We start from the raw sequence: 16,390 nt of genomic DNA, 5'->3' as shown, positions 1-16,390 counted from the left end.
TAGTTCAGTTCTAGTTCAGTTCTAGTTCAGTTCTAGTTCAGTTCTAGTTCAGTTCTAGTTCAGTTCTAGTTCAGTTCTAGTTCAGTTCTAGTTCAGTTCTAGTTCAGTTCTAGTTCAGTTCTAGTTCAGTTCAGTTCAGTTCAGTTCTAGTTCAGTTCTAGTTCAGTTCTAGTTCAGTTCTAGTTCAGTTCTAGTTTAGTTCTAGTTTAGTTCTAGTTTAGTTCTAGTTCAGTTCTAGTTCAGTTCTAGTTCAGTTCTAGTTCAGTTCTAGTTCAGTTCTAGTTCAGTTCTAGTTCAGTTCTAGTTCAGTTCTAGTTCAGTTCTAGTTCAGTTCTAGTTCAGTTCTAGTTCAGTTCTAGTTCAGTTCTAGTTCAGTTCTAGTTCAGTTCTAGTTCAGTTCTAGTTCAGTTCTAGTTCAGTTCTAGTTCAGTTCTAGTTCAGTTCTAGTTCAGTTCTAGTTCAGTTCTAGTTCAGTTCTAGTTCAGTTCTAGTTCAGTTCTAGTTCAGTTCTAGTTCAGTTCTAGTTCAGTTCTAGTTCAGTTCTAATTCAGTTCTAGTTCAGTTCTAGTTCAGTTCTAGTTCAGTTCTAGTTCAGTTCTAGTTCAGTTCTAGTTCAGTTCTAGTTCAGTTCTAGTTCAGTTCTCGTTCAGTTCTCGTTCAGTTAGGAAATTCCATTTGATAGATGGCTGTTGGATGATGGTTCGATTGATCGAATCTTTTCCGATTACACAACGAAAGGCTACTGTTCAGTTCTAGTTTATGTTTAACTTATATATATATTAATTTTATCAACAAAAAGTTATCATTTTCATTTACACATTTGACACCACTGCTAAACTGCAGATATTGTCAACATTGACCCTGCCTTACTGGAAAAAAACACGTCAAAATAACACTGTTATCCAAAGATTTTTATTGACCCACCGTGCATGGTTAGCAATATGTTTACAACATATGAAATACAGACAAAAAAACAACAAAGATGAAATTTCACATCTATATGTTATCAAAGCGAAAAAAAACTACAATCAACAAAAAAAAAAAAAAGCTGAAAATTGAAAATAGTTGAACTGGACAAAATATGGTGAGACTTGCAATGAATCTATACAAACTGAGAAAAAACATAAATAAACATTCATCTAGACCATGAAATATTGTATTGGGATTTAAAAAAAAAAATCAGGCACACAGATCCACATATGTTTGTGTAAATATCAGCAACCATAAGTATGTATTTTTAAGTATACAAGTACTTAAACTCACAGTCCGAGGAGAAATCACTAAAAGCGATATAAAAGAAAGACGAGCATGTTTGGAAAAAGTTTTTTTACTGACATTGATATCCGCGGAAGCGTACTACATAAATGTTTAAAATGATTTCTTAACTTTTCTTCACAAAATAAAAACAAACATTACTCACTCACTGGTACTTTTTTTATTTTTAAACTCTTTTGTTTTTAAGTTTTTGGAAATTTTGATTTAAAAATAGCACTTGATGCATTTAATTATCTTGTTGGTGTTTTCTTTTCTTACAAGAAATATTTTAATGAAAGTGATCATTTGTCAATTAGCGCCACTAATTAAGGTTTGAGAAGCTGTTTAAAAACTAAAATCAACAAATACAAATTTTATTATTTTCTTAAAATGCAAATGTTAAATAAATAAATAAAACTGGCTGCCAGAGTGTGCGCATGCCGTTTTAAGTATTTAGGTACTTAATTTTTAGTTTTGTTGTATATTTTCTTAAAAAGACAAAAATGCGTGGGCCTATTTTTTTCAATTTTATTGCGGTGGTTGCATCAAACCGTAAGCAGCAACTTAAAACCTGTTCGTAAACATTTCTACACATATGGTTAGTTGTTTGCTGTTATGATGCTTGTTGTTGGTGTTTTTCATATTTCAAAAGAAAAAAATTTTATTTAAAAAATTTATAATAAACATCTAGATATACACTAGCTAAATGTATCTGCAATTTAACAAACGATGTCATGTAGATTTATGATTTTGGAAAAAAAAAACTTAAAAAAAACTACAACCAAAACGACAAAATTATTTTCTATGTTGTTTCAAAAAAAGGAGCGTAACGTAAAATGTTAATAGTGATACAATGTTGTCAAAAGATGTTAATGATAAATTATTTAAAATGTTGTGGTAATCATTACACAATTCGTTCACGAAACTAAAACCATAGGAAAACGCTTGATTGAACATTAAAACCGCTAATGTTGTCACCATTTCCGATGCACATACACATACATTTGTGCATATGTATGTATTTTATCACGATTGTACATATAGATTTTGTAAATTTTAAAGTAAATGAAATTTCACACATAAGCCTTTATTACATTGACATGTTTTCGGCACTTGATGATTGGAGAAATAGTAAAGTTAAGTTGTTAAATATTTCGTAAGATAGAGCTGCATGTGCATTTTTACTGATATTAAAATTTAAAAAAAATTATTTATTTTATAAATCTTATGAAAGTGTAAAAATATGCTAATTTTCATCATTTCCGGCAGTTGCTTAATAAACAAAATTATGAGTTTAGTCTAGTATAGTCTAGTCTATAGTCTAGTCTATAGTCTAGTCTATAGTCTAGTCTATAGTCTAGTCTTATAGTCTATAGTCTAGTCTATAGTCTAGTCTATAGTCTAGTCTATAGTCTAGTCTATAGTCTAGTCTATAGTCTAGTCTATAGTCTAGTCTATAGTCTAGTCTATAGTCTAGTCTATAGTCTAGTCTATAGTCTAGTCTATAGTCTAGTCTATAGTCTAGTCTATAGTCTAGTCTATAGTCTAGTCTATAGTCTAGTCTATAGTCTAGTCTATAGTCTAGTCTATAGTCTAGTCTATAGTCTAGTCTATAGTCTAGTCTATAGTCTAGTCTATAGTCTAGTCTATAGTCTAGTCTATAGTCTAGTCTATAGTCTAGTCTATAGTCTAGTCTATAGTCTAGTCTATAGTCTAGTCTATAGTCTAGTCTATAGTCTAGTCTATAGTCTAGTCTATAGTCTAGTCTATAGTCTAGTCTATAGTCTAGTCTATAGTCTCTAGTCTATCTAGTCTAGTCTATAGTCTAGTCTATAGTCTAGTCTATAGTCTAGTCTATAGTCTAGTATATAGTCTAGTCTATAGTCTAGTCTATAGTCTAGTCTATAGTCTAGTATATAGTCTAGTCTATAGTCTATAATAGTCTAGTCTATAGTCTAGTCTATAGTCTAGTCTATAGTCTAGTCTATAGTCTAGTCTATAGTCTAGTCTATAGTCTAGTCTATAGTCTAGTCTATAGTCTAGTCTATAGTCTAGTCTATAGTCTAGTCTATAGTCTAGTCTATAGTCTAGTCTATAGTCTAGTCTATAGTCTAGTCTATAGTCTAGTCTATAGTCTAGTCTATAGTCTAGTCTATAGTCTAGTCTATAGTCTAGTCTATAGTCTAGTCTATAGTCTAGTCTATAGTCTAGTCTATAGTCTAGTCTATAGTCTAGTCTATAGTCTAGTCTATAGTCTAGTCTATAGTCTAGTCTATAGTCTAGTCTATAGTCTAGTCTATAGTCTAGTCTATAGTCTAGTCTATAGTCTAGTCTATAGTCTAGTCTATAGTCTAGTCTATAGTCTAGTCTATAGTCTAGTCTATAGTCTAGTCTATAGTCTAGTCTATAGTCTAGTCTATCTAGTCTATAGTCTAGTCTATAGTCTAGTCTATAGTCTAATCTATAGTCTAGTCTATAGTCTAGTCTATAGTCTAGTCTATAGTCTAGTCTATAGTCTAGTCTATAGTCTAGTCTATAGTCTAGTCTATAGTCTAGTCTATAGTCTAGTCTATAGTCTGGTCTATAGTCTAGTCTATAGTCTGGTCTATAGTCTAGTCTATAGTATAGTCTATAGTCTAGTCTATAGTCTGGTCTATAGTCTAGTCTATAGTCTAGTCTATTTACGTTTTTAGCAATTACCCTTAGTATGGCGTATTGGTTATTTTAATGAATATTTGCTTTTTAGCAAAACCGCTTAATTGTCCACATCGTTTGCGGTAAAAAATATTAAAATTCATATTTTTTATATAATAAATTTACCACACAGTTAAAATTTGAACACTCTTCACCCTTTTGGTATAACCTCCAATACACCAGAGACCAGCCTCAATTATGTATAGAATGTCAATGATCTAAATTTCTAACCGTACGAAGTTGTTGTTGATTTTGTTTTGTTTTTTTGTTATAGATGGAACAGTAAAGAAATACGAACAAAATAGATGATGTTTTATGAAAATTTAGTTATATCGATTAGTTATGGCCAATACTAAATAAAAATTAATGATATTGAATTGCCAAAGGTATTGTTAAATTATGATTGCTTGTATTAGTTGCCAGTGGTATGAGTATGAATTTCTTGTCTGTCTGACTGCCAGTTTGACTTCGAAGATTTTTTGTATCTTAAGACGGGACGGAATGGCATGCCATAGGATGCCTGTGATATTGATTGTTGTTGTTGTAGTTTTTGCTGCTGTTTGGCTGGCTGGCTGCTGTGTTTAGTGTCTAACAGGTTATTGTGTAATAATCACTCTTGTCTCACTCAAGTAGAGAGACCAACTTAAATCTAGTATGAAGTCAAACTGGTTTATGTCGACAACGAACTTTAAGGCAATCCTCCATGATGATGGGGTACAAGATGGGGTTGTTGTTGAAAAAAAAATCGTCATGCTGCTACTAAATACTTCCAAAACAAGCGTGTTGCTAAAAATACATTATTATTTCATATTGGAAGATATTGGTTTTTTGTTCAATTTTAAACGTTTTTTTTTTTCAGGTTTAAGCTTCTTAAAGCCATTAAAAATGTATTGGGGTTAACGCAATTGCGAATGGGTGGTGGTTATTAATTCTATGACTAAACCATCATCGAACATTAATTGAACAATAAATCAAAATAAGGCAAAAAAATGAAGAAAATACTGTTAACTGAATAGCCGGCTGCCAGCACAGCGAAGGTGAAATTTTATGCAATTTTAAAACGTTTGCTAAAGATAATTTTCACACGCAAAGAAAATAACACACATGGCTTATAAAAAGGTGCTTAAATTTAAATGATGACAATATGACTTTTTAAATATTTTTTACTTAAAATATTTTAGAAAATTATTGTTATTTTTAAATGCTTTTTTAAGTAAAGATGCTTAAGGTCAAATTCAAACATTTTTGGAATTTTTTTAAAGAATACCTTTAGGAATTTCAAGTGACTCACTTTGAAGGAATGACTAATTTGATTAATTGTACAGAATAGGTAATGAATAATTCTGTCAAATGTTAATGATCAAAAACTTGTTAATGACTTCTAAAGAGTGAAAGGTTAATAAGGCGTTAAGTATTTGTTAACATTTTTAAATTTGTATCATACAAGACCGAAGAAATCAGTTTCATTCTACGAAATGTTAGTCGTAGATCCATAAAAAATGGATCTTTGGAAAACGATGTACTTTGTTTTTGACCTTTTTTCTAAAAGGAGTCAAGTTTTCGAAGCCAGTTTTCACAGTTCGAAACACACCGATCACAATCAAAAATCGCTTAGATATGATTTTTGATTCATTATCTTAAGACGTTTTTCTTAAATGATTTCAAGAATCACTTTTCAATGATAAATCTCTTATAGAACACTATTCTATGATAAGTATTCTATAGAAAGGAACAATCGTTAGTGATCAATATTCCTTAGAAAATCATCACACAAGATCAGTTCCCTATGGCTAAATAAGATTTCAATAACTTTAAGAAAACATTTCTTTGGTGCAGCTATCTTAAAGATCGTCGATCGTTATATTGTTTTCTTCAGAAACATTAATTTTTCTATGAAGAGCTTTGCTAAGATCGCTTTTCTATTGACAACATTTCAATGATAAACTTTTTATAGAACATTTTTTAACAATAAGTATTCGACAGAAAACGATTACGATTAGTATTCTATGATCAGTTTTCTTATCAAAAATTATCATCAAACACTCTTTAGTTTTCTACAGAAAACTTTTCAAATGTAATTTTTTATGGGAAACTTTTAAAGGATCATTTTTCTATAGATCATTTTTCAATGATCAATATTCTAAAGAAAACGATCACACAAGATTAGCTTCCTAGGGACAACAGCTTTAAGAAAATATTTCGTTGATCAGAAGAAAGGATTCTTTAAGCTCTTTTTAGATTTCTTCCGAAAATTTTAATCGATCAGTTATCTTATTCACGGATCACTTTTCTATAGATAACTTTTCAACGATAATTTTTCTATAGAACATTTTTCAATGATCAATATTCTAAAGAAAACTATAACACAAGATCAGCTTCCTAGAGCCAGCTACTTTAAGAAAACATTTCGTTGATCAGCTTTAGCAATATTATCGTTAAGCTCTTTTTAGCTTTCTTTGGGAAATTTTGGTCGATCAGTTATCTTTAGAAACGGATGTTCTAAAGAAAAATGTTCACGGATCACTTTTATATAGATAACTTTTCCACGATCAACTTTTTATAGAACTTTTTCCAATGATCAATATTCTAAATAAAACGATCAGACAAGATCAGCTTTCTAGGGACAACAACTTTAAGAAAACATTTCGTTGATCGAATTTTTAAGATTGTCGTTAATCGCCTTTTAGTTTTCTTTAGAAAATATTCATCGATCAGTTATCTTGATGTTCTACAGAAAACTTATAAAAGATCACTTTTCTATAGAAAACATTTCAACGATGATCTTTTTATGGAAAATATTGAAATGATCAATATTCTAAATAAAACGATCAGACAAGATCAGCTTTCTAGGGACAACAACTTTAAGAAAACATTTCGTTGATCGAATTTTTAAGATTATCGTTAATCGCCTTTTAGTTTTCTTCAGAAAATATTCATCGATCAGTTATCTTGATGTTTTACAGAAAATTTATCAAAGATCACTTTTCTATAGAAAACATTTCAACGATCATCTTTCTATGGAAAATGTTGAAATGATCAATATTCTACAGAAAACGACCACACAAGATCAGCTTCCTAGGGACAACAACTTTAAGGAAACATTTCTTTGATCAGCTTTAGAAAGAGCTTGTGGTTAAGTTCTTTTTAGTTTTCTTCAGAAAAGTTTAATCGATCAGTTATCTTTAGAAACGGATGTTCTAAAGAAAAATTTTCACGGATCACTTTTCTATGGATAACTTTTCAACGATCAACTTTCTAAAGAACTTTTCTTCTATAATCAATATTCGATTGAAAATTATCACACAAGATCAGCTTTCTAAGGACAATAACTTTATGAAACAATTCGTTGATCAGCTATTTTTTGAAAGATTATCCTACAGAAACATTTTCAAAGATCACTTTTCTATAAATAACTTTTCAACGATCAACTTTCCATGGAAAACATTTCGTTGATCAGCTGTTTATGAAATATTGTCGTCAATAGCTTTTTAATTCTACAGAAAACTTTTGAAGGATTACTTCCCATTAGAAAACATTCAACGATCAGCATTATATAGAACATTTTTCAACACGATCAGTATTCTATAAAAAAAATTAATAACACACTATTAGTTTCTTATGGAAAAATCTTTTTTCAATAACTTGGACACAATAAGACAATGGAATAACATGATCTTATATAATTTTTTTAAGCTCTAAACTATAAGTTAAGATCACAAAGCTGAAAGCTTTTTAATTATAAAATCTCAATTTTCATTAACGAAAACCTATTTAAAACAAATAATAATTAAAACATTAAACAGTTACTCACCAAAAAAGTCTTCCCAACGCTCCGAATCATCCGATTCTATATCCATTGTATATCTATTTTAATAACTACGGTTATTCACAGATAAAGTTGTATATTGTTTTATTTACAATAGTATTATTTATTGTAGGTTTTATTATTTAATATCGCCCTCTCACTTGCCTTTCTATTTCTTTGTAATAATTTGTTTTTGTTGTTATTATTATATTAATATATAAGTTATATATCCATATAGTATATATATTCTTTGTTGTTATTTATTATAATGCACTATTAATATTAGTATGACAAATAGGGTGTCATTATTTATTCATTAATTTATTTATTTGTTTAATACACTTTCAATACAAACAATACTTAATCATTTGTTTAGACCCCGTTTCTTTTCTTGGCTTTTTTTCTAAACTTTTCTTTTATTTAGTTTTCATTTTATAAAAAAAGTTAATTTAGCATAAGATTAATGTTGTTATTTAAATTAAATTTTCTTTATTAAGCATTTATGCATGTATATATGTATGTCTCTTTTCATGACTGATCTTTATTAATGTGAAACTCTTCTGCTTTTTTTGCACTGCAAATATATTATAAAGAAAAAAAATTATATAAAGAAAACGTTTAATATTAAAACTAGATAAATCAGCAGTTTATATACAACACATTTTATTAAAGTTATATATTCCCGCTATATGCCCTTCATTATAAAATAATACAATTTTTTTGCATTTTTTTAAATACTTGCTCAAGTATCAAGAGTATCTCAACAAGTCATCGACCATCATCGTTGTATTTATTATTGTAGGAATTTAAACTCAGTTGTGAAAAAAAACAAAAAAGCTCAAAAGCACGCAGTTTAGTTCTATAACGTTAATGGAAAATCTGGGCTGGTTTACGAGTCATCGACCATTATTTCAGCTGTTGGTAGTAAAAACATATTTTTGCCGTAATTTCAGACTAACAGTGGTTTAGATGGTCACAAAAAACTGTTCAAATATATCTTTTATATAGAAAAACTTCTCAAGGATCTGTTTTCTATAGAAAACTTTTTAACGATCAATTTTCTATAGAAAACTTTTAATGATCAGTTTTCTATAGAAAACTTTTTAACGATTAGTTTTCTATAGAAAACTTTTTAACGATCAGTTTTCTTTATGAAACTTATTAACGATCAGTTTTCTATAGAAAACTTTTCAACGATCAGTTTTGTGTAGGAAGCGACCAGTTTTCTATAGAAAACATTTTAACGATCAATTTTCTATAGAAAACTTTTTATTGATCAGTTTTGTATAGAAAAGTTTTCAACGATATGTTCTCTATAGAAAACTTTTCAACTATCAGTTTTCTATATAAAACTTTTCAACGATCAGATTTCTAGAGACAACTTTTTAACGATTTTGTTTTCTATAGAAAACTTTTCAACGAATGTAGTAAACTTTTTAACGGTCAGTTTTCTATAGAAAACTTTTTAACGATCAGTTTTCTATAGTAAACTTTTTAATGATCAGTTTTGTATAGACAACTTTTTAACGATCAGTTTTCTATAGAAAACTTTTAAACGATCTGTTTTCTATAGAAAACTCTTTAACGATCAGTTTTCTACAGAACACTTTTCAAAGATCAGTTTTCTATAGAAAACTTTTCAAAGATCAGTTTTCTATAGAAAACTTTTCAACGATCAGTTTTCTATAGAAAACTTTTCAACGATCAGTTTTCTATAGAAAACTTTTCAACGATCAGTTTTCTATAGAAAACTTTTCAATGATCAGTTTTCTATAGAAAACTTTTTAACGATCAGTTTTGTATAGAAAACTTTTTAACGATCAGTTTTGTATAGAAAACTTTTTAACGATCACTTTTCTACAGAAAACTTTTTAACGATCTGTTTTGTATAGAAAAGTTTTTAACGATCTGTTCTCTATAGAAAACTTTTCAATTATCAGTTTTCTATAGAAAACTTTTCAACGATCAGTTTTCTATAGAAAACTTTTCAACGATCAGTTTTGTATATGAAACTTTTTAACGTTCAATTTTCCATAGAAAACTTTTTAACGATCAGTTTCTACAGAAACTTTTTAACGATCAGTTTTGTACAGAAAAGTTTTCAACGATCTGATCTCTATAGAAAGCTTTTCAACTTTTCATCGATCACTTCTCTATAGAAAACTTTTCAACGTTCAGTTTTATATAGAAAACTTTTCAACGATCAGTTTTCTATAGAAAATCTTTTATCGTTCAGTTTTCTATATAAAACTTTTATCGTTCAGTTTTCCATAGAAAACCTTTTATTGATCAGTTTTCTATAGAAATCATTTCATAGATCAGTTTTCAATAGAAACCTTTTCATCGATCAGTTTTCTATATTTCCTTGATCAGTGTTCTTTAGACAACATTTCATAGATCAGTTCCTTTAAAAATCCTCTCATTGATCTGTTCTCTTTCCAAAAATATTCCACTAGAAAACTTTTCATCTCATAGTTTTGCAAATAAATTTAGTCCTCCCTAAAGATCAATTACAATGAAAAGATTGTAAAAAATTGCAGTCGCAAACCACTATGATCAACATAGAGAGCAAAACAACCAACAATAACTATAAAAGGCGCAAAAGGAAAATGATCGTTGTAGAATTTATCATTGTTGGGTTTTGAACATTTATGTTGTTTGTTGTCAAGATAAGATACCGAAAAAAATACTTGTACAAAAAAAAAAAGAAAACAATTAAAAATTCAGCACAAATTCTTTACCAACTTTTATAGCTCTTAGCACACACATTTAGAAAACAAATTTCTTTACTTTAAGCAATATTTTTTTTTTTGCACATTCATTTAGGGTTCATTACTAAGATAAAGAAGGGTTTTGATTATTAATATTATTATCTTATCAGTTTGAAAATAACAAAACAAATAAAAAACTAAAAAAAAACAATTTTAAAGTAACTATAAACTGCAAGAGTTAAATGTTTATAAAAACAATTTTATATTGTTTATTTTTCACTTGTTACTATTTTTAAATTTTTATTCATATTTACATAGATTTTTACAATTTTGATTTTTTTTACAAGTATTTTCATGAATTTTGTTCTTCGCTTTCGATTACAACTTTTACATTTATATGATTTTTTATTATAATCTACACGGGAAGTGTGCCTATAAATAAAGATATTTATTATAAACTTAGTGAATAATGTTGTTGGGAGACATTTAATTCTTAGAAAGCTTTCTTACTCATCCAAACTTTATATTTTGGCGTTACTTTTTTTTGATTATGTGTATTTTGCTTTTTTCCTGTTTATAAATATGTTTTATTGAAATACGAAATTAATTTCAATCAACGGGTATTTTGAAGAATAAATCCATGCAACTAAATTTGTATGATACACATGAACTGTTGCACAAGTGTTGTCAATGTAGTTTGGGTGAAGAAAAAACGCTTGTTTATAAGTATAGGTAAAAAAAGTTGCTGAATAGAAGGACCAGAAGAAAGGCCTTAAAAAGGCCAAAGTGTGGAACTTGTTACATTGAATCTTAAAATAAATATTTTTCTTATGATCAAATTATCCGTGATCAAAATGGTCTTTAAGATAATGCGGTGTAAATATTTGGCTAGAAATCACATGAATCACGCAATGATAATGATCAACGAAAAATTTTTACAGTAATATTTTCTATAATAACATTCTATAGAAAGCTCCTTAACGATCTGTTTTCCATAGAAAAATATTCAACGATTCTACAGAAAACTTTTAAACGATCTGTTTCTTTTTATCTCTAGGAATTGGCGGTCTGTCCTGACGACCAACTTGGATAAATATTAGTGTAAAGCCTCCGTATGTTAGCAGGTGATGTTGTGGACTATCCGTACGAAAGCCGGGTCTAACTAACTACTACTAACTAACTAACTAACTAACTAACTAACTAACTAACTAACTAACTAACTAACTAACTAACTAACTAACTACTAACTAACTAACTAACTAACTAACTAACTAACTAACTAACTAACTAACTAACTAACTAACTAACTAACTACTAACTAACTAACTAACTAACTAACTAACTAACTAACTAACTAACTAACTAACTAACTAACTAACTAACTACTAACTACTAACTAACTAACTAACTACTAACTAACTAACACTAACTACTAACTAACTAACTAACTAACTAACTAACTAACTAACTAACTAACTAACTAACTAACTAACTAACTACTAACTAACTAACTAACTAACTAACTAACTAACTAACTAACTACTAACTAACTAACTAACTAACTAACTAACTAACTAACTAACTAACTAACTAACTAACTACTAACTAACTAACTAACTAACTAACTAACTAACTACTAACTAACTAACTAACTAACTAACTAACTAACTAACTAACTAACTAACTAACTAACTAACTAACTAACTAACTAACTAACTAACTACTAACTAACTAACTAACTAACTAACTAACTAACTAACTAACTAACTAACTAACTAACTAACTAACTAACTAACTAACTAACTAACTAACTAACTAACTAACTAACTAACTAACTAACTAACTAACTAACTAACTAACTAACTAACTAACTAACTAACTAACTAACTAACTAACTAACTAACTAACTAACTAACTAACTAACTAACTAACTAACTAACTAACTAACTAACTAACTAACTAACTAACTAACTAACTAACTAACTAACTACTAACTAACTAACTAACTAACTAACTAACTAACTAACTAACTAACTAACTAACTAACTAACTAACTAACTAACTAACTACTAACTAACTAACTAACTAACTAACTAACTACTAACTAACTAACTAACTAACTAACTAACTAACTAACTAACTAACTAACTAACTAACTAACTAACTAACTAACTAACTAACTAACTAACTAACTAACTAACTAACTAACTAACTAACTAACTAACTAACTAACTAACTAACTAACTAACTAACTAACTAACTAACTAACTAACTAACTAACTAACTAACTAACTAACTAACTAACTAACTAACTAACTAACTAACTAACTAACTAACTAACTAACTAACTAACTAACTAACTAACTAACTAACTAACTAACTAACTAACTAACTAACTAACTAACTAACTAACTAACTAACTAACTAACTAACTAACTAACTAACTAACTAACTAACTAACTAACTAACTAACTAACTAACTAACTAACTAACTAACTAACTAACTAACTAACTAACTAACTAACTAACTAACTAACTAACTAACTAACTAACTAACTAACTAACTAACTAACTAACTAACTAACTAACTAACTAACTAACTAACTAACTAACTAACTAACTAACTAACTAACTAACTACTAACTACTAACTAACTAACTAACTAACTAACTAACTAACTAACTAACTAACTAACTAACTAACTAACTAACTAACTAACTAACTACTAACTAACTAACTAACTAACTAACTAACTAACTAACTAACTAACTACTAACCAACTAACTAACTAACTAACTAACTAACTAACTAACTGACTAACTACTAACTAACTAACTAACTAACTAACTAACTAACTATCTACTAACTAACTAACTAAACTAACTAACTACTAACTACTAACTAACTAACTAACTAACTAACTAACTAACTAACTAACTAACTAACTAACTAACTAACTAACTAACTAACTAACTAACTAACTAACTACTATCTATCTATCTAACTAACTAACTAACTAACTAACTTATCACAGATAGCACCTAAATGCCTGAGAGAACGGCAGAACCAAACTCTCTGTTCACAGTAAATGTCAGTCAATGTCAAAGGAAATGACATATGGCGTCCTCTTTCTCTTCATTTTACTCGAGACACGTTCTCCGATCATGACTGCCAACAGCACATTGTCTCGTTATTACTCCCCCCGGGGCATGTTTCCTTGATGAAAGACCCTCATCATGGTGTATTGCAATCCCGGGGTAAAGAGGTGCTACCTGTACCTGTAAGAAGCACTATGGGCGGTGATGAGTCGTCACAAAAGCTCACCCACTGATTGGAAAAGACCAACAGGGTTAATTTGTCCCGTTATTACTGATAGCTGTTATTGTTCGTATCTACTACCTAGAAAAACTTTACAGTAATAATGACCCAACGTCTGCATATAGAGGTCAGGTTGACCTCGAAGAAACAGAGGTGGTTTCTTACCATTAATAAGGGAAATGCCAAACAGCAAACATTGGACGATCCTTGTGTATGATATGTAGGTGATAGGTGAAGTAAATATGAAAAATTTGATTAGAAGTAATTTACAAAAGCACTAGCAAATTAACAGATTTGTATAAAATTTTGACAGTTAAGTTATGCAAAAGTCAGGAAACTGTTTTCGCATTAGAATAAAAAGCGCTACATAGACATTTGGCAAAACACGTTTATTTTTGAAGAGAAAGAGAAACTGACTAAGACAAAAATAAATAACTTTGAATAAAAAAAACAAAGGGGTAGACGACAGCAACACACTTGTGTACGGGTAACAACCTAAAGGTATAATAATATTGACTTAAAAACGCCAGTCTACTGCAAAAAAAAACAGCTTGTTTTTGTTTTAACGTTTTTTTAAACTCCACAATAAAGCAAACTCACAGATACTACAAAAAAAAAAAAAACAATAATAAATAGAGCGTTGAATTGTTGGTGTGTATAAATTTAAGTATTTTTTTTACGTTTATTCTTGTTTTTTAATTTCTTATTGATAAAATAGAATAGATACAAATTCAATTATAATTTAGATTTTTTTGTTTGAATTAATTTTCATTGCCATTAGTTATTTACAAAAATACACCGATACAAATATACATACACTTGTATACAGATAAACAAACACAAAAAGAAAATTTACCCATTTGATTTGATAACAATGACACAGACACACCGACACACACTCACACTGTTACACTAGCAATTTTATTGAACTTGGCTCACTTTAATAATAGTTTAATAGATAGAACGCAAACGTTTAGAAAACGTATGAAAAATCTATTGCTTGCAATGTGTGAGTACAATTTCGTAAAGAAAAATTATGGGGTCCCCTCTAATTTTATGTTTTTGTTTTGCTTTAGTTTTTGTTGTTGTTTATTGTTGTAGTTGGTGTTTTTGTTGTTGTAACTTTATACACACCACTTAGATATGTATATTGAAACATATGTAGTATATTGTGATATGTATGTATCCATATATTTTGAGGTGGTAGTGGTGGTGGGGGGGTTTTCTCTGTTTACCAGAGTATACGAAAAAAAAACTGCACTTTGATTTTCACAAATTGATCACTTTTTTAACGCTTTTTTTTTCTCCTGCAATGCTTACGTTGCTTTAACACATTCCAATGCGTTTTTTAAACTTTTTAGCTGTAAGTTGTTACACTTTTTTTCTTCATTTATTTCTTAATTTCTTTAATTTTCTTTTTGTTTACTTTTTTAGTCTCTATAACAAATTTTTTGTTTAATTTATTAACTTTAATTTTTATTTTCTTTTCACACTTTATTAAACATATTTCTATTGAGTTTTGAATTACATTTACAACCATGCGCTACGTTCTTCGTACTCGCGCGACGTATTTACTCCAACTGATTGAGTTTCTTATTACAGTTTTTGTTGTTTCCAAACGATCCGATCGTTAGAGCGTATCTCCTAAACGTATACGTTTAACTCTATGTAGTAAAAATAAGTTTTATATTTTTCAGTTTAAAAGACTCACTTGTGTGTCTGATAAAGTTCGACATAAGGTATCATTTGTACATGTTGCTTGGATATGGTGTGTGAGATACTACTTGAAATGCACTTGAATGTGTGATGTTAATAACGGCGAGTGCTGAGAGAAAGAGAGCGGTTTGTATCTGCTTAATCGTGAGAGTGGGAGAAATAGTGGGAGAATGAGTAAACTCAAAATTGTTGTTAAAAATGCAAATAACTTGTTTTCCATCCGAGGTGTACCAGATTGTGGGATTTTCTATATTATTGAAGATACTAATTCCAATAAGACAAAAGTATCTCAGATACAAATTGATGTTGCCGTATACTTAGCAACTTCTTTGGGGGTTTATAGGGTAATTTGACACTTAATCTTTTCAAAAAAGAAACAAGTTGTGGATCAATTCTTATTTGGGCATGATATGCATTTTATACATATTAAGCGTATGTATTTAAAGGTCATACGTATGTATCAAAGTATTTATCTGAAAACGTCTAGACGAATGCATTATGTAATGTTCTAAAGTTTAAAATTTCTTTTAATTAAATTTCTAAAAGAAATCTTTGTTATTAAAAACGTCAAAGATCCAGTGTTTTTATAACCTTTACCTTCGTGAGAAGGGTATATACATATGTATATGTTTGTCATTCCGTTTGTAATTTTCACAATATAATATTCTGGATCTTTATAGATAGCGGAGACGATTATTATCAATTATCAATTTTCTAAAGACCGCAGATATTTTCGAGATCCCAATCTTAAATAATTCTATCAGATATGCTCTCAAGAAGTTTCCTATTTAATATCAGCCAAATCCTTTCATAAATAACGGAAATATAAGCAAAAATCCAAGACAACCTCGTAAAATTTCATCAAAAAAAGAGAATATTTTACAAGAAAAAG

The 16,390-nt window shown here is 28.9% G+C and overlaps 1 long non-coding RNA gene across 1 annotated transcript; it reads right to left on the bottom strand.

Moving 5' to 3' along the window:
- Positions 1-7,798: 7,798 nt before the first annotated feature.
- LOC119610440 lies at positions 7,799-15,549 on the bottom strand. Its single transcript, XR_005231993.1, has 2 exons — positions 14,639-15,549; positions 7,799-8,327 (listed from the first exon to the last, which is right to left on the bottom strand). It is a non-coding gene; the product is annotated as an uncharacterized LOC119610440 (long non-coding RNA).
- Positions 15,550-16,390: the final 841 nt, after the last annotated feature.

Source organism: Lucilia sericata, unplaced genomic scaffold (assembly GCF_015586225.1).
Source record: "Lucilia sericata isolate MDLA Ls3-8-SP2 unplaced genomic scaffold, ASM1558622v1 Contig001194F_arrow, whole genome shotgun sequence".
Taxonomy (NCBI): Eukaryota; Metazoa; Arthropoda; class Insecta; order Diptera; family Calliphoridae; genus Lucilia; species Lucilia sericata.
The sequence above is the reverse complement of the archived record's forward strand: the minus strand, read 5'-3'. Positions and strand labels throughout refer to the sequence as shown.